The following is a 19,599-nucleotide window of genomic DNA, read 5'->3' on the forward strand; positions in this document are numbered from 1 at the left end:
ATAAGGAGATTAATAGCAAACACACAAAGGGGACCCAGGTCTCTGAACCCCAGGCCAGTGTAACATTTCTGTAGCTAAAAGCATCTGCTCTAAAGTTATTCTAAGCATCTATTCATGTTGTGAATTCAAGGTGGGTCATCAGCGTATTTGAAGCCCATATATAAAAATAACAATTCTTATTCATCCTTAACAAAAATGACAAAGAATTCCCCTTGTGTGTCAGCCCCTGCTAACTGCTTCAAGTTCCTAAGCATGAACAGCAGCCACCGAAACCCTGTTGTCTTTGCCTTCATGTCCACCCAGCATCAAACAGGACTTGTCTTCACAGCGCCCACAGGAATGTGAAGCCAACATCCCATTCCCCAACCAACCTCCTGCTCCCCTAGGGGGAGGCTTGTAAGCAGGAGGAGGTACCAGGGTAAAAAGGAGTAGAAGGGAACTTCACAGTATACAGGGGACAAAGGCATTCATCATCAGAAAAGATCAGAAACCATCTCCTAAGAGCAACGTGAAAGAGTCAACAGCCCTGCTCCAGGTGGACAATGCCCCCTTGCTCAAAGTCACGACAGTTAGCTGGAACTGGCTACCAGGAAGGTAACATAGCAAGTCTGCTTTCACCCAGGCAAAGAACACCATCATGACTAGGGTGTGGTGTCTGCGGTTCCACTGAGAAAATAACAAGGGCTCACAGGTCTAGTCAGCCCAAGTTCACATCTTACAGAGTTGACCAACTCGGCACCTCCAGAGAACAGGTTTCCAGCCTCAGAGCAGTTCCAGAACTCCAGAGAACCATCAATAACGGCAGGTGCACGGAGAATGAACTCTCACCCCGACTGTCCACAGCATCACAGTGAATTCACTGCACAAGAACTAACAGCTGCAGAGTATGGCAAGGTTTAGTTTCTCAGGAAACTCTGCTCTTTCTTGCTATAATTAGTCATGCCATTTTAGCAGAAATGTCTCATAATTAGCATAAGGATCTGAGCGTATTCTTACAGAACAGTCAAACTGCTCAATTCCCATTCAAGCTCTTCTCTTCTGACCCACTAAGAAGGTACCTTGAATTAACAGTTTGCTCCTCAAGCATTTGAGGGAATGCACTTTGCTGCCTGCAGTTCATTCATACTCAAAACTGTGCAGGGTTGGGAAGCAGGCAAGCAAGAGAGAGGCAATGTTAGCAACACACAGCCGTGCACAAAAGTTCAGGGAGGTCAGGAGAAGTGGTTCACCAGTTCAAGTGCTTGCCACGTAAGAATCAAAAGTTTGTATCTCCAGAAACCCACACAAATGCCAAGTAGACACAGCTGCCTACCATTAATTCCAGCTCAGAAATCAGAAAAGGGGATCACCTTGCTGATCCCCCAGCAAGGTGGCGGGGATCCCCCAGCAAGGTGGCATGCAAGACTAGCCATTTCAACGAGCTTTGGGTTTAATTGAGAAACCCTGTTTCAATTAATAAAGTGGAAGAGCAATGGAGGATGATCCCAACATCAGCCTCTGGCTTTCGTATGCAAACACACACACATGTGCACCCACACAAATGTGTGCTTACATACATGCAAGAACATGTGTGTGCACGGGCACATTTGTTCATCCCCAAGCATATCCCAGAGACGGCTTTTTTTTTTTTTTTTTGGTTTTTCGAGACAGGGTTTCTCTGTGGTTTTGGAGCCTGTCCTGGTCTCGAACTCACAGAGATCCGCCTGCCTCTGCCTCCCGAGTGCTGGGATTAAAGGCGTGCGCCACCACTGCCCGGCTAGACGGCTTTTTAACCTACCCTCACACAGCGGGGCTGTAATATCGTCACTGATTTCCAGGAAATGAATAGCCAGCTCCTTTCCTGAAAGTGTTGGCTACCTTCCTCTCTCTCATCCTCCCCTCTCTCTCCTTTTTAATTTTGTTGAGTGCCCATGAGGTGCCAGCAAGCAGAGATCTCCTGGGCTCTAACCAAAATGAACTCTCCCTGGCAAAGGTAATGCAAGTTCAAGAGCAGAGGAATCAAACTTGGAAGCAACAGATTTCGGTGATACAAGGGGAGAAGGGATGCTCAAGATCCTGAGGTCACAGTCCTGGGACTCAGGCAGCGGAGTGTTGAGGGAGTTCAATGGGAGAAAACACTGCACCAGCCCAGGAGAAGGGTGCTGGTTGTATCTCAGTTGAGCCAGTGAGGGAGCAGTGCTGGGCTTCCCCAGCTGGGGCAGAGTAAGCAGAAACCACACAGAACCTCAGCCCTGTGACTGTTGTAATATGGACGGCGGGGCTGTGTCCCCGGCACCCGGCCGCCCACATGGCTAGCTTATGCCCCAAAATAATTACACGGAAACTGTATTCTTTTAATCACTGTCTGGCCCATTAGTTCCAACCTCTTATTGGCTAGCTCTTACATATTGATCTAACCCATTTCTAATATTCTGTGTAGCACCACGAGCTGGCTTACCAGGAAAGATCTTAACCTGCGTCTGTCTGGAGTGGGAGAATCATGGCGACTCCCCACTCGGCTTCTTTCTCCCAGCATTCTCTTCTGTTTACTCCACCCACCTAAGGTTTGGCCTATCAAATGGGCTAAGGCAGTTTTCTTTATTAGTTAACCAATGAAAGCAACAGATAAAATACAAGAACCACCTCCATCATGTGACATCCCAGTCCCCATGCTGTAGTAATTGCTTCTTTTGCAGGTATAGGGATGCTCACTGCTCCTACTGTGTCCAATAATAATGAAGCAGCCTTAAGGGTCAGAAGGATGTGGGTCTGAACCTGGTGTTTGAGCTCTACTGCTCCATCAGTTTGTCCACTAAATAGTTAATAAAGAAACCTTCCCCTAGGCCCTAGAATACAGCCAAAAGGCAAACATCTCTTCCTATGGAGTTGAACAAATTCTTTGAATCTCAGTTGCCTTATCTATAAAATGGGAGTAATGTACCTAACTTTATGGCAATATAAAATGAGTAATAGAAAGCCCTTAGCAGAGTAAATGCTGAAAACACCGGTGTTTTTCACTGAACAGAGCCAAGTGAGCCATGCCACACATTGAGAGGAACTGCCTGTAGCTCACCTCTGAGCCCCAGCGCCGGTCACAAGGAAGATGTCCGGCAGTTAATTCACAAGTGAATGAATATCTGCCTAGTTAACAGCACTCATGTATGGCGACTGAGGATCGTGAGTTTTCTCCAGGCCACAGAGATTCTGCTGCTTGGACAAGTGATAGGGCACACACCGCTTTGTCCTACAGACAAGACAAAAGCCACACACAGAGGCAACTCTGGCCTTTCTGTAAACATGGAAACATGTTCTAAGTATGAGCATTTCAATTTAATGATCTGTTTGTACATACATGGACAGCTAATGTGAATTCCTGCCTATTACTTTCCCAAGTACAAAGTGAGGACGCGCTGGCCAGACATCAGGTTAATCCAGAAGACAACCAAAGGTAACGTCCAGCAGCGGGGCTAAGAGTTAATAAATAGTAGGGATGCACTAAGACATGCTGCAGAAACACACACTCAAAAAATCCTTACGGCTCAAACCGTTAAGGTTTGTGTCTCCTGTAGAGTACACATTCACCCCAGGTGAGTCAGGGCCCCAGGCCCAAGGGAGCCCCGTGCTTCTGTGATTGTCACACCGTGGAAGGTAGCTCTGGATGAACTTATACTGCACATGTAATGTTCTCCCACAAAAGTGATCCAAGTCCCTTCTAATGCATGCCTAAAAAGAGAGACCAGATGGCTATGGGGACAGATGGAGGCACAACAAATTTTCTAGTACACATGTGTTTATCACAGGGTACAAAGATGAGACAACTGGATGGCTCTCAGACTCAAACAACCTTGACCCCAGGACAGTATGCAGCTGTCATTTTACAGCAGTGACCTCAAAGACACCTCGGGCAACAAAAACCTGAACTCTTGAGCCTTTAAAGTCTTCTTTTTTCTGCAAATTCCTTAGTGGGGTTCAGCTAAGTGTTTTTTGTTTGTTTGTTTGTTTGTTTTTTGGGTTTTTTTTTTTTTTTTTTTTTTTTTGGTTTTTTGGTTTTTCGAGACAGGGTTTCTCTGTGGTTTTGGAGCCTGTCCTGGAACTAGCTCTTGTAGACCAGGCTGGTCTCGAACTCACAGAGATCCGCTTGCCTCTGCCTCCCAAGTACTGGGATTAAAGGCATGCACCACCACTGCCCGCTCAGCTAAGTGTTTCTTAAGAGGGAAAAAGATTATGCAACTGGAAAACACTGGGACCTCTAGCATAAAGAGAATTCTTATACGGACCTAACAAGGAGAGAAGGGACAGAGGTTAAGACCTGGAAAGTCAAAGTAGCCCCTCCCATGAAAGCTCTAGAATGTCTAACAGGTGACAGCAAGGAAAAAGGCCATCGGCAGGTTCTGGAGCACCATTGCAGCACCTCCAACTCTGTTCCCTATCACAGTGAAACCAGGGCAAGACCAAATCACATCAGACAAGGTCATCGAGGGCTCCATAAACGGTTCCGACACGGAGCAAAACCTCCACCCTCCCGCTGAATAATGATTCACATCCCGTTAGTAATTCTTACATTACTCATCCTTGCTTCCTGCCTGATGCAAGGCCATCAATAGCAGCTAATGCTAACCTTCGGGAAGCTTGTGCTTTGTGCTCAGAAGACTGCAGGTTAACAGAAAACCATGACTTACAGTCGCCCAATCACATTTTTATCCACATTCCTGATATCCGCTCTGTGCCCAGTGTCCCCACTGCCTTCAGTCACACTGACACTGACTGTCACATACCCAATCCTCGACTCCCAGACTCGTTTTCCATCTCAAACTAAGCTGCCTATTCAATCTTACTTGAACGGCCTTTTCCAATGTTATTTCTATGGTTCTTTATACTGTCCAGCTGAAGACAGGGTAAACCTAAAAATCAGAGTGATACTGTTTGGAACTCCAATCCCTCTACTTATTCGTTCTGTGATCTTGGGTAAGTTCCTTAATGTCTCAGAGCTTTAATGCTGCAAAATAAGTTTGAACTCAAGAAAGCACACGTCAAAGAGGGTGCAATAATGTGTAACAGGCTCTCTTGGGGGCACCAACCAGCTTCCAAATCATGACACGGAGACTTCTTACTAGTTGTGAATGTTTGGCCATATCTTATGTTTGTCCTACTAGCTCTTATAACTTAGATTAACCTGTTACTCTCCATCTGTTCTACCTCAGGGCTTTTTACCTTTCCTTCATTCTGTATGTCCTACCTCCCTGCTTGCTTATTGTGTCTGGTTGGTTGGCGGCTGCCTGACCAGCTGGCCCCAAATATCTTTTTCTTTTTCTCCCTTGGGCGTCTTCCTCTTTTTCTCTCTCGTTTTCTTCTCCCTCTTGTTCTCTCTTCTCTCTGTCCCACCAGCCCCACCTATCCCTCTACTGCCTAACTACTGACCGTTCAGCTTCTTATTAGACTAATCAGGTGCCTGGACACAGCAACACATCTTTACATGGGTAAACCAATGCAACACACCATCTTTACATAGCTAACCAATGCAGCACACCTTTACATAGTTAACCAATGCAGCACACCTTTACATGGTTAACCAATGCAACACACCTTTACATAGCTAACCAATGCAGCAAATCTTTACATAGTTAACCAATGCAACACACCTTTACATGGTTAACCAATGCAACACACCTTTACATGGTTAACCAATGCAACACACCTTTACATGGTTAACCAATGCAACACACCTTTACATGGTTAACCAATGCAACACACCTTTACATAGTTAACCAATGCAACACACCTATACATGGTTAACCAATGCAACACACCTTTACATGGCTAACCAATGCAGCACACCTTTACATAGTTAACCAATGCAACACACCTTTACATAGCTAACCAATGCAGCACACCTTTACATAGTTAACCAATGCAGCACACCTTTACATGGTTAACCAATGCAACACACCTTTACATAGCTAACCAATGCAGCAAACCTTTACATAGTTAACCAATGCAACACACCTTTACATGGTTAACCAATGCAACACACCTTTACATGGTTAACCAATGCAACACACCTTTACATGGTTAACCAATGCAACACATCTTTACATGGTTAACCAATGCAACACACCTTTACATGGTTAACCAATGCAACACACCTTTACATGGTTAACCAATGCAACACACCTTTACATTGTTAACCAATGCAACACACCTTTACATAGTTAACCAATGCAACACACCTTTACGTAGTTAACCAATGCAACACACCTTTACATAGTTAACCAATGCAACACACCTTTACAGAGTTAACCAATGCAACACACCTTTACATACCTGAAAGTAACATTCCACAACAATAACGTCGTGCAGAAAAATCAGTTCTTTTGCTTCATTCAGTAAGAAGTCTAGGAGGCAGGTATGGTGGCACTCAGCACTTGGGAGACAAAGAAAGCATATCAAGAATTCAAGGCCACTGCCCTGCAGTCAGACTGAAGATTACCTTAAATATCACCATAGAACCATTCAACAACAGATGGAAACAGAGGAAGAGACCCACATGGGAGCACTGGACTGAGCTCCCAAGGTCCAATTGAAGAGTGGAAGGAATGGGAATATGAGCAAAGAGGTCAAGACCATGAAGGGTTCATCCACTGCAACAGCTGACCTGAGCTAATAGGAGCTCACCAACTCCAGCCGGACTGGGAAGGAACAAGCATAGGACCAAACTAGTCCCTCTGAATGTGGTTGACAGTTGTATGGCTGGGACAGACTGAGGAGCCACTGGCAGTGGCACTGGGATTTATCTCTACTGAACGTACTGGCTTTTTGGGATTCTATCCTCTTTGGATGGATACCTTGTTCAGCCTAGATGTAGTAGGGAGGGCCTTGGACCTTCCACAAGGCAAAGAGAAAAGGGGTGGGAGTGGGAATTTGGATTGGCATTTTTAAAAAAATAAAAGAAAAAGAAAAAACAACTCAAAAAAAAAAAAAGAATTCAAGGCCAGCCTTTCAAAAACAAAGCATAGTAGTGAAAGCCAGGGTGGGCCAGTGCTGCAGGAAAGGGGCCATCACAGCAGGCTCCAGCTCCGCTATTAGTTAGATTTCCTTTTGTTCTGTTCTGTTGAGCTAGAGCTTACACACAGAACTAACATCCCGCAACTCTGCTATGTTAAAGACAAGGTCTACCTTCATTGTTATAGTTGGCACTGCCTCCCCAGGTATTATGCCTATGTTCCCAGCAGCAGGACAAAGTGTCAAAAGCCATTGGAGTGGACCAGCCAAGTGCACCCTCTTTTTTAAGCTTTCTGGGAAATCCCCACCCAATAATTTCTACTTCTATCATGATCAGAGCTCCATCTCAGGTCTTCCCTATGATGCAACAGTCTGGGAGGTTAAAATAGGCATATATATATATATATATATATATATATATATATATATATATTCTTATGTCAAAATTGGGTTACTTTGCCGGGCGGTGGTGGCGCACTCCTTTAATCCCAGCACTCGGGAGGCAGAGGCAGGCGGATCTCTGTGAGTTCGAGGCCAGCCTGGTCTACAAAGGGAGTTCCAGGACAGGCTCCAAAGCTACGGAGAAACCATGTCTCGAAAAATCAAAAAAAAAAAAAAAATTGGGTTACTTCAGTTAAAAAAGCAGGGGTGGGTTAAGACTGGACAGGCAACCAAGCAGGTCTACTCTACTATTAAATTAGATGTTTTAAGTGTTAAATACAGTGACCAGCACACAGCTACTTGATAAAAGCCACACTAGAGCCAGATGTGCTGACAACGTGCAGCTCTAATCCCAGCACTTAGGAAGCTCAAGCAGCAGAACTGCCGAGTTCCTGAGCTAAACAGTAAGGCTGTATCATGAAAAAGAAAAGGTTAGGCTATAAAAACTACTGCTATTTCAGTTGTTGCTGCTGTTCATCTTACTTGCTTTCTGGCTAAGTGAAATAACTTGGTTATAGCTACAAGTGCCCCTTGTATTCTGACAAAACTGTCTCGACCACATTTCTCTCACTGTGACAAAGCATGGAGAACAGGGTAACTTAGAGAAGAAAGCATTGCATTTGGGGGTTCGTGGTCCATGACCATCACGGTAGGCAGCAAAGCAGCAGGCAGGAAGACATGGTCCCAGAGGGGTAACTGAAAGGTTGCATCCTGACCCACAGGTTGTAGGTGCAGTGAGAACCAATGGGAAAGGTGTGGGCTTCTGAAACCTCAGCATGCCCACCTCAGAAACACACCTCCTCCAAGAAGGCCACACCTCCTACTCATTCCCAGTTCCACCCACTGTGGACCAAGCATTCAGACAGACCAGCCCATCAGTAGGGCGGGGCATCCTCATGCAAACCACCCTCAGTATCTAGTGCTCTAGATGTAGCTCCAACTCCCTCCTTGGCATTTCATCCAAGAATTCTTTCCCCACCCCCTGCTCCTAAAGTAAGTCCTAAAATGCCAGCTCCCCAACCCTGGCCCACACCACTGCATTAACGATGTTGTCACAGAATACTAAAACAAAAATAGTGCCCTAAAACTTCAAGTTACACAAGTTTACACACACCTGCTGACCATCGGACTTCCAGAGTCAAACGCAGTCTATCCAAAACAAAAGTTAAATAGTGTGGGTGGTGTGTGTGTGCATGTGTGTGTGTTTGTGTGTGGTATGTATATGTATGGTATGTGTGTGGTGTGCCTGTGTGTGGTCTGTGTGTGGTATGTGTGTGTGTGGTATGTGTATGGTGTGTATATGGTGTGCATGTGTGTGTTGTGTGTGTGGTGTATGTATTCTGTGTGTATGGTGTGTGTATATGAATGTGTGATGTGCATGCATATGGTATGCATGTGTGGTATATTTGTGGTATGCATGCATGTGGTGTGTGTGGTGTGTATATATGGCATGCATGTGTGTGTATTATGTGTGTGGGGTATGTGTATTCTGTATATGCAGTGCATTGTGGTATGTGTGTAGTGTGTGTGGAGAATGTGGTGTGTGTGGTATATGGTATATGTGCATGTGTATGTGGTATGCGTGGTGTGTGTATGATGTATGTTATATTGGTGTAGGAGATCCTTCTGTCTCTGTGTTGCTTTCATTGGTTGAATAAAGAAACTACCTTGGGCCGGGCGGTGGTGGCGCACGCCTTTAATCCCAGCACTTGGGAGGCAGAGGCAGGCGGATCTCTGTGAGTTCGAGACCAGCCTGGTCTACAAGAGCTAGTTCCAGGACAGGCTCCAAAACCACAGAGAAACCCTGTCTCGAAAAACCAAAAAAAAAAAAAAAAAAAAAAAAGAAACTACCTTGGCCTTTTGATAGGGCAGGAACTTAGGTAGGCCAGGAAGACAGAATTGAATGCTGGGAGGAAGAGCAGAGTGGCAGATGCCATGAAGCTCCTACCTGAGAATGACGCTGGTTAAAATCTTTCCTGGTAAGCCACGACCTTGTGGTATTATACAGATTATTAGAAATAGGTTGAGGGGGCTGGAGAGATGGCTCAGTGGTTAAGAGCATTGCCTGCTCTTCCAAAGGTCCTGAGTTCAATTCCCAGCAACCACATGGTGGCTCACAACCATCTGTAAAGAGGTCTGGCGCCCTCTTCTGGCCTTCAGGCATACACACAGACAGAATATTGTATACATAATAAATAAATAAATATTTTTTTTAAAAAAAGAAATGGGTTGAATCAAGATGTGAGAGCTAGCCAATAATAGGCTAGAGATAATGGGCCAGGCAGTAATTTAATTAATACAATTTCTGTGTGATTATTTTGGGGGGTTAAGCTAGCCGGGCGGCCGGGACAAAAAGCAGGCCCATGCTCCTACAACATTATATGTGTGTGTGCACATGCATGTGTGGTATGCATGGTATATGTGTATAGTGTGTGTGTGTGTGGTGTGGGTGTATGTGTGTGTATGTGGTATGCAGATGTGTGCGGTGTGCATGTGTATGTGACATGCATGTGTCTGTGGTGTGCATAGTGTATGTATATAGTGTGTGCAGTGTGTGTGTGTGTATACATGTGTCTGAGAGAGAGAAAAAGCCCAGAGGTGAGGATAAACAGATTAAGACTGTGTTCTCCAAGCATGAAGAGAAGGGCTGGGGCGATGGATCAGAGGGTGAGTGTACACGAGAATGGGGACCGGATTTCAGATCCCCAGCACCCATGTAAAGGCTGGGAATGGCCCTGTGCCTTTAACCTCGGCACACACTATGGAGAGGAATGGGTCTCTCAAGAAAATAATAGTGGAGGACACCCAACATTCTCCTCTGGCCTCTACACATGCACACATGTGCACACATTCAAATACCACACACATCAACACACACACCAAAAGAAAAAGAATAAAAAGAAATATATATACAAATAAGTAATAATTGTTTCCAGGTGTGGTGGCACACGCCTTTAATCCCAGCACTCAGGAGGCAGAACAAGGCAGATCTCTGTGTGTTTGAGGTCAGACCAGTGTACAAAGTGAGTTCCAGGACAGTCAGAACTACATAGTGAGACCCTGTCCAAAATCAAAGAAGGAAAGGAAGGGAGGGAGCGAGGGAAGGAGGGAGGAAGGAAGGGAGGGAGGGAGGGAGGAAGGAAGGGAGAGAGGGAAGAGGGAGGGAGGGAGGGAGGGAGGGAGGGAGGGAGGGAGGGAGGGAAGGAATGAAGGAAGGAACTCTGATCCACGTGGAAGTACCGATTGTAGTTTATGATCCTTCCCCCCCTACTTCAGGTAGTCTACCACTGAGGTTGGACTTCCCCGTGTGACTTCCTTTGTCCAAGAAAAGGTGTCACTGCAAGTGACATTTGCTTAAGTGGTTTGCTGAGATGCTGGGCTGCATCTGCCATAACAAGAGCAAACCACAGGTAGTTGCTACCCCTTAGACCTGGGCCCCGGAACACACGTGGGACACACTAGAACTCAACCTACAGCTTACAGTCAAGATGCTCCCAGAAGCTGGGCCTGCATTAGCCTGGGCTCAGGAGCGTGAAAATGAAGGACCTGTTGCTATAGAACAGGAAATTCTGTTGGGCTGTCAGAGGTATGTGATATAACATTACCTTTTGGTATGTGTCGGTATTTCTTTCTGCTCATTTACTTCTATTCCTTTCCTTCACCTAGAAGAGGACAGACGGAAGACGCTCTGGCTGCAGCCAGTGATTTCTACCTTGGCACCAACTGCTATAAACCTGCAAGACCCATATTCTGAGCATCAGTGCTTTTCTGCTTTCTGTTTGTTCCACTATCTTATAAAATCAGGAAACTTGAAACAAACCATCAAGGAGCTGTCCAAATATCACTAAAACTGAGCTCATAGCTGGCAAGAGGTCCCCCATGGGATGGGCAATGGTAACAGGTAGTCTGCTTTGCAAACACTAGCGGATATTCTAGGACAAGAGGTGAAACAAAGACCGCACAAATCAGCCTAACCAGAGCCACAGCCCATCCGCCAAGGAGACTCTGAGGGCAGCACTACTACCCCGTCATCGTTCACAACGACTGTCCGATAAACCCCACCACTGAGCTTCACAGGCAGTGACACGCATGGACTTAAGCCTGTGACTTTTTACAATGAGAGAGAGACAGAAACAGAGAGAGAGACTATTTTAGAAGACTAATTTCAAGTGTAAGCTTATCTAGTCTCTAATGAACAGATATTTTCTTGCGAGTGAAAGATGAAACTCTAATGCCTTAGGTTGCAGGACACCAGGTGACTGCTGGTAAAAGCATTTACTCAGCCAAGATACACTTAAATTGGAAATCCGAGGGATCAAGAAAAATGAAAGAACATGAATTTTGTTTCATCGGTTTTTAACTCATCATCAAGTTTAGAACTAACTGGCCAAAAATGCTCTGTTAGAGACACACAATACACCAAGTTGTTAAATTTGCCTATCGGCAAAACCAAGAACCTTTAGATGAACAGGCAAGCAGGCAGGCCTAAGGACCATTAACATCACAGTGGGCTCTTCACAGGGTGGACTCTGTATACTAGGGTCTCGGCTTCACACTGGCCTTGTGGAGACCACACAATCAAAATCTGAATTCAAGGCCATAGCAAGGTCACACGGGCTCTATGAGAGGCAATATGCCTACTTCCTTTTAGTCTCTACCATGATGCTTTAAGAGAAACAGCAACACCTACCTCATATGGGCTCTGCTACATTTAGAACAAGATAGAGTATGGGTACGGACAACAGCACAGCAGCGATAATAACAGTACCTCTAGACACGCCTGGCATCTATGGTCCTAACCAGTATGTTCCAGTGCACAGCTTGCTCAATGCTAACATCCAGGGCCAGTTCCCATAAGATGATGTCTCTCTAAGTGTAACTCCCGATTTTCCAATGAATTTGAGGAGTGAGGTGAGGGATCAGCCTTTGACCAGTACGAAGTTAAGAAGACCTTGTCCTTCATCGCTGATTTATCCATCCAAGTCTCACAAGCCATACCTCCTTCCCCCAGAAATGTCAAAGACTTTTATTAGAGTTCAGAAGCAAACCAACAAGATGCCTGCATGACAAGGTAAAGTCCCTTACCTCACTGCCACCTTCATCCTGACTGACACCCCACCAGGGAGAACCAGGCAGCCCTCACCGCTAACACTAACTTAACATGAGTTGAGTTAGACCATCAAATCTAAAAAAAAAAAAAAAAAAAAAAAAAAAAAAAAAATCCTTTCTATTTATGAACCTACCAGATCTGATCTAAGGAGCAAACTACATACCCAGAAACGGTGTGGGTTCAAAAGGACAAGGGTAGAGTGACCATAGGAAACAGAGTGCCACACCCTTCTCTCAGCTCAACAGTAAATCCACCTCTTATAAAGAAGACCAGAATTCTGGGGAAAAGACAGACCCTTCCAACCCTTAACAGCCAGTCCAGCATCCCATGTCCTCTTCGTTCTTTACACAGACTCATTTCTTGTTTAAGCCTCAGCACCCCAGGTACTACAACTAGTGGTAGACAGGGAAGTCAGGAGACCACAGGTCGAACATACTTGCTTCTAAGCCCATTTTCGAGGAGTTTGCTTCCTGCGACTCGACTCTGCTTCCAGCAGCTGGAGCTCCTACCTGGTGAAAACCAATGGTTAAGTAAAACCACTGATTTAAAGAGCCAACCAGGAAACTAACCATGACAAGGGGGAGCAGCCCTCCTCTCCCGAGCATTGATTGGTTCTTGGGGTTCCACCGGTCCCATTCTACCCACATAAGTGGCAGGTGTGGCTGTCAGTCACGGAGAGAGCTGACAATTCACCGCTCTGGGAGTAAATTGTCTTTCATCCAGCAAAGGCAGGTAGCCGCCTAAAATCGATCTTCTCCTAACAGAGGGGACCCTCCCTCTGGCGACGAGGAAAAAGACCCCAACTACAAAATAAATCATGGAGGGCCGAAGAGAGGAGACTCTACGGTTACTATTTTATTATCACACAGCAAAGGAGTCCTTATTCCTCACTGTCCTAAAAATGATCTTTCAAAGGTTCGGACAGTAATAAAAATAATTTTTAGAGGTACCCTTGTAAGTACCCCTTGTAAAATTAGGAGATGGGGAAAGAGAGAGTAGGAATGTTGTTTAATTTCACATCGTATTCTTTCTCATTCACCACCTCCTACCCCTCCCCAGTAAATCATCTTCATTTTCCCAGGCATGGGTTTTTCATTTTTAACCTGCATTCCCACCATTCTCCCGGAGCCCACCCAGACAGCCTGGCTCACAACCCCCGAGGCTGGGGTTTCTCTGTTCTCCACTTTATTCCGCTTGGGGTTCCACGAGACCCCCGTCCTTGCGAGCACCCCACCCCTCCAGGCAAAGACGGCAGCCAGGCACGGGTGAGGGGGGTCTGCAGGGAAAAAAAGGCGAGGACAGTGAGGGTGGCTACGAGAGAGAGACTGCAGGAGGTGGCCCGGACCGCCCGGGCGAGCGCCAGATCAACTGTGCACTTGTTCCAATCCGGGGGTTTAGACACCGAGGCAAATCCGCCCTTAGGCCGCCCCATCCCTTCCCCCGCCCGAGAGAAACCTGAGGAGGCGGCTGCGTCTCCCCTCGGCTCCCCCGAAAACGCATTGCAGCTGCCCACGAGCGGCGGGGACCCGCACGAGGGAGCCGGGCCCCGGCGTCGACGTCTCACCTTAGCGATGCTCGCCCCGGCGCGGTCCCACATGGATTTTTACAACCTCGCGTGGCCGCGGCTCCGGGCTGCCGAGAGGAGCCGGAGCGACCAGGAGCGCGAGACAGCGGAGCGCGGGCAGCGCGGGCAGCGCGAGGAGGCAGCGGGGAGCGCGGCCAGCGCCGAGCGCCGGGGCCGGGCCGGGCGGGGCCGAGGGGGCGGCGCCCGCCGCAGTCCCGACACGCGCGCTCGCGGCCGCTCGCCCAGGCCCTGACTCACATTCCCAGCATTCCCGAGGAGTCTAGAGGGGCCGCGTCTGGGACCTGGGCACCTCCGCGGGGGGCAGCAGAGAGTCGGGTGCGCGCCCGCTCCGCAGCGCCTCCTGGCAGCATCGGGCCCAAAGCACCGGACCGCCCCCCCCACCCCCGCCCCAATCCTACCCCAGAAGCCCCTCCAAAAGCTGCCAGACACTTCTGGGGAACAAGGACAGCACTTGCCTTTCAACTTAACCTGCAGAACTGGGTTGGGGGTTCCTACCTCCTGGCACCATCCATCCCAAAGCTTCGGGTTTCTTAGAAGAATGGATTCCACAAAACAACTACTTTAGTGCCACTTCCTCGTCCCCCAAGGAAAGGCCAGACAGAAAGGTGAACCGGAGAACAATTAAGGGTCCTGGTCATCATATACGTTGGGTGTCTCATCTGACCACCATTTAAAGATGGGCCCTGACTTCGCGCAAGCACACACTGTTCATGAGTTGGACAAGGTTTTCATTGGCAAGAGCTTCTACTCAACAAGAAGTCTCGAACCCCTGCTGCTGTCAGCTCGCATTAGGGAGGGAAACGTCAGAGGCATTTCCCAGTTTGGGCCCTTTTAGTCAGTAGTCAGTTCCAGAACAGCAGTGATTTCCTTTATTCTGCTTCCAGCAACTTCAGTGGCCAGATACAAATGTCTCCTGCTGGGAAGCTCACGCAAATAAAGCAGATCCAGCGGTGGGGTGAGCGAAGGAGTAGAGTATTAAATTCAGTTTGCTGTGTTGTTCAGCCCAGTGACTGGACACAACCCTTCCTCCCACCCTGGAAAGGAGACACTAATGCTCAGAGAAGGGGGGGGGGCTTCCTATAACAGCCTAAATGCTTCTGCCCTTTATAGCCACAGCCACTGAGTCTCATACTCTTCGGGCCATTCCCCACAAATAGCGCTCATTCTCCTAACCCTGATACCTGAAGGACAAAACTAAACTACATATTGTGTTCTGTTTCCTCACAAGCTCTTGGCAGCCTGGCATATTACATATGAGAACTATTTGAGATTCTCGTGATACCTTGTATCGGGTGTTTTCTGAAATGTGACTGTCCTCACTTGCCTCTCTGCTGCTGTGGGAAATCAATGACCAAAACCAACTTGAAGATCAAAGGGTTTATTTAGCTTACACTTCCACGGCACAGTTCATCATCAAGCAAAGCCGGGACGGGGCGCACGGCAGGAAATGTAGCACAGGCAATGTCGGGTCACTGCTTACTGCCTTGTTTTCTATGGCTCACTCAGTTCGCTGTGTTTTTCAGCCCAGCCTGGACCATGATTCGGAGAAGCACCGCCCACGGTGGATTTGGCCCTCCTACATCAGTCCTCAGTGCCCACCAGCCAGTCTAATGGAAGCGGTTTCTCAGCAGAGGCTCCCTCTTCTTGGGTGACTCTAGTGCCTGTCAAGTTGACAACACTAGCCAGCACAGTGACAATGTGCTTTAAATGTATGTGTGTATACATCAATGTATATACATACATATATATATACATGTATATACATATATGTGTGTTGCCTGAGCTCCCTCTTCTTGGGTGACTCTAGTGCATGTCAAGTTGACAACATGCACAGTGACAATGTGCTTTAAATGCATATGTGTATACATCAATGTATATACATACATATACACACACATATATGCATATATGTGTGTACCAGCCCTCACACTTTCTCAGTCACTCTCACAGAAACTGTAGAATGATAATTATCTTCTAGAAACACCAAGGTATACACCCAAGGTGGCACTATTATGGATTTCTTTTTAAATGCACTGTTCAACATTCACTATTGATTGCATTCATTCTCTTTTCCTTTGACCTGTGGGTTCTAAAAGGGAATCCTTAGATGTTCCAAAGATAATGTATTATCTGTATGTAGGGCCAAGAATAGTTTTCATACACACACACAAAAGACTCACGGTTTTCAACAGATTTCTTTCAAAGTAGGTTCTTAACTCAGAAAAAAAGAAAGAAAAAGAATAGTCATTTTCATAGGCAACAAAGGACTGGAGACTGTAGAGTTCTTAGGCATGTCGTCTTCATCTTCTCTGGGACTTAGTTTCCCACCTGAAGATTTTAAAAAGCTAAATTAAAGGAACTCAAGATCTCATCCAGCTAAGATTCTCTAGCTTAACAATAGATATATGCGTGTGTACATCTGTACACAGATACACCACCCCACGCGCCAAGTGCTAACAAGTAGCCATTCCGAGGTTTTCACCCAACTGGATGGAAAATTACAGTACAATCTTGTTGGTACAAAAGACACAGAATTCACCTCAAATAGAATAAGTAACATCATTCTGAAGCCAAATATGAGTGGTCATGGCCCAGAAACACAAATTTAGGTTATCCCAAACTCCATGTTCCAATGCGGTAAAACTTTAATGAAGTTTTTGTGGTTGCAGAACGAAACAGTTATAAGTCAAGACACTTTTTTAAAGCACCAGGGGAAATCTCAGGTAGGCAAGTCACAGCCAAGCAGGAGAATCTCTGTTGTGGGTCTCGATGTCATTTGATGGCTTGCTTAGCTTTTGGGTTTGTGAAGGCTGGGCATCAGTACATTCCAAAAGGGTTTACCTGAATAGTCACAGTCTGTCAGGGCAACACACAGAGGGACCAGTAGGTGGCTATTTGGGATGCTAAGAAAACCAAAGATAATTTGGTTCTGTATCTACAACATTTCGACTCTGCCCAGCCACTGAAGCCACAATCAGCCAATCAGAACTGTAGTGTGTCTAACACAGGGCAGTTTTTGGTAGAAGCATCGGTGTCTGACTTTGGCCTCTTGCCCCACCGACTTTTGTTTGTTTTGACTCATTCTCTTTCCTCAGTTTCTCACATCTTCTTGTAAACACTCCTCTAGCAAGTCACTTTGTAGCAGATTTTTTTTATTGTGAATTTATTCGTTTATTTAACAAATATGATAAAAACACACAACTCCAACTGCTTAAGGGGGAACAAAGTACTGGAAACAGTAGGAGCATACAGGAAAAAAGATCAGAGAAAGGACCCCAAGACAATGCTTGCCATATCCCACCATGTCGTCATACCCCATCATACCGCCCTGCCCCACCACGCTGCCACACCCATCAAACTGCCCTACCCTGTGTGAGGTCTGGGGTAGTGCTACCCATATGTCGTAAACTCAACCATGATGGGGTTTGTGATGAACGCCTGTCCCTGAGGGGACTATAATGGACTTTCCTCGGTCCCGAAACTGAACTTAGAATGAGTCCATTAGCCAGCACTGAAGGGTAAGCTCTGGACTTTGGTGTCCAGAGGTGTTATGCATGCCTGTGATCCCAGCACTTGGGAGACAGAAGCAGGAGGATCAGGAGTTCAAGTCCAGTCCGGGATACGTGAGACCCTTATTCCAAAGGGACAACAACAAGACCCCCATCACGATAGCAAAGTCACCCAGGAGCGAAATCTAAAATGTTTGTCCTGGGAAGCTGGCACAAAGGAAACAGATAACTACATATGCAGAAACAAGATTCCTTAAGACAAAGAACTTAGTTATGTTGTGGGATGATGTCCCGCTGGCCTGGCATCAGAAGGATAGCGAGCAACCTCCACTAGCCATGAAACCCACTGGGCTCTCTCTACCTGCCTGACTGTGGAGCTTTCACACAGCCCCAAGGCATCCTTTCTGTTACAGATACCTTTTGTTGCCCTACGTGAATCTTGACTTTTTTATTTTATTTATGACTTTATGATAAATCCAAAGTCTATGCAAAACTTGGTTCAGAGGAAGCCCAGCAAACTGTGGTGCCTCATGAATCAGGCACCTGGTATTGTATTGTCGGAAGCTCCTATCAGTTTGTTTTGAAATATGGAAATCTTCTAGTTAAAGTGTAAGCACAGGGAAAATAAAGATGCTGGGAGGCAAAGGGAACGTGTTACAGTTCATGGAGACGGAGCCCCCTGCACCGCAGAGGGTATGCCCATTCCCAATGTGTCCCTGAGTCTTCATTTCTCGGGCCCACGTGAACCCACAAGAACCCACATATCCACATTCACGGATTCATGAAATATTCGTGATATTATGTAACAGTTCATTGTACATTCCCAATCAGTGTAACTCATCAGTGTCTCCAACTTATGGTCCCTTAAACATAGTTCAAGATGTTTGTGTACCAAGCCTCTTTTATCCTGAGGTTGCCCATCAAATTACTGACATCATCATTTGTCCCGTTCTTTAAGCCTAACCTAAGAATGCTATTGTGCCTCTTCTTGCTTCTCCCACACATCCATATCATCAGTCAATTCTGTCAGCTTGGCCAAGCCACCTCAGTTTCTGAAACAAAGAAGAAAAGGTATGCCCCGATAGAAAAAATTCAAAATTCTAAAGTTTTCGAATATAACTACCAGTTGTAACAGTGCATGTCTGTAATCCTAATGCTTGGGAGAAAGACATAGGGAGATGTTGGTGGAGGCTGTCGTTCGTTTCCAGCTGCTCAGACCCGAAATAATCACACAGAAACTATAGCATTTGTAATAGTTTTTAGCCAATAGCTTGAGTGTGTTTCTAGCTAGCTCTAATATCCTAAACCAACCCATCTCTATTAACCTGTGCATCACCATGAGGTCATGGCCTATTGGCAAAGTTTCAAAGTGCTCTGGCAGAGGTGTCTATCTCCTGCAGTGGCTACATGGCTTCTCTCTGACTCCACCTCCTTTCTCCCAGCATTCAGTTTAGTTTCCCCCTACCCCCCACCTAGCTCTATTCTGCCCTGTCATAGGCCCAAGCAGCTTCTTTATTCATTAACCAATAAAAGCAACACATATACAGAAAGACTTCCTACATCAAGGACACCTGGAGTTCACGGTCATCCTTGGCCATACAGTGAGTTTGAGGCCAGCCTGAGCTGTCTCAAAAAAAAAAATCACATATAAAATACCTTGTTGCTCAAATAGCTGTCTTGTTGTCATCAACCCTCATAAACCTGCCAGTGTAGATATGATGATCCGGGATTGAGGGTTGGATGGAAGAAACTGTCCTGGTTACACAATGAGGCAGTATCATAAAAAGACAATTTCTCTCTCTCCTCTCTCTTCTTCCTCCTCCTCTTCTCTCCTCCATTTAGTCTTAAATTCATTAAGGATTCTCCACTTTCGTTTTGACTTCAACAATAGAAAAACAATTACACAGATCTGGATGACTCTTGCTATGTGTTAGGCCTCTCTCCAAGTAGTTTTTAATCTTGACCCCTCTGCTCCT

At 46.2% G+C, this 19,599-nt stretch overlaps 1 protein-coding gene across 9 annotated transcripts in view; it reads right to left on the reverse strand.

Moving 5' to 3' along the window:
* The window catches only part of Erc2 (ELKS/RAB6-interacting/CAST family member 2), an 893,871-nt gene extending 879,580 nt beyond the window's left edge, over positions 1-14,291 (reverse strand). For 5 of the 9 annotated variants that reach the window (XR_009057130.1, XR_009057128.1, XR_009057129.1 and 2 more), the window contains exon 1: positions 14,094-14,291. The gene's annotated coding sequence lies outside the window, so the exon portion shown is untranslated. Of the gene's footprint in view, positions 1-12,965; positions 13,035-14,093 lie in introns of those variants that run through there. The other 4 variants (XM_057769474.1, XM_057769472.1, XM_057769473.1 and 1 more) reach the window with 2 other exon arrangements.
* Between the last annotated feature and the right edge of the window lie 5,308 nt (positions 14,292-19,599).

This window comes from Chionomys nivalis, chromosome 5, assembly GCF_950005125.1.
Source record: "Chionomys nivalis chromosome 5, mChiNiv1.1, whole genome shotgun sequence".
NCBI lineage: Eukaryota > Metazoa > Chordata > Mammalia > Rodentia > Cricetidae > Chionomys > Chionomys nivalis.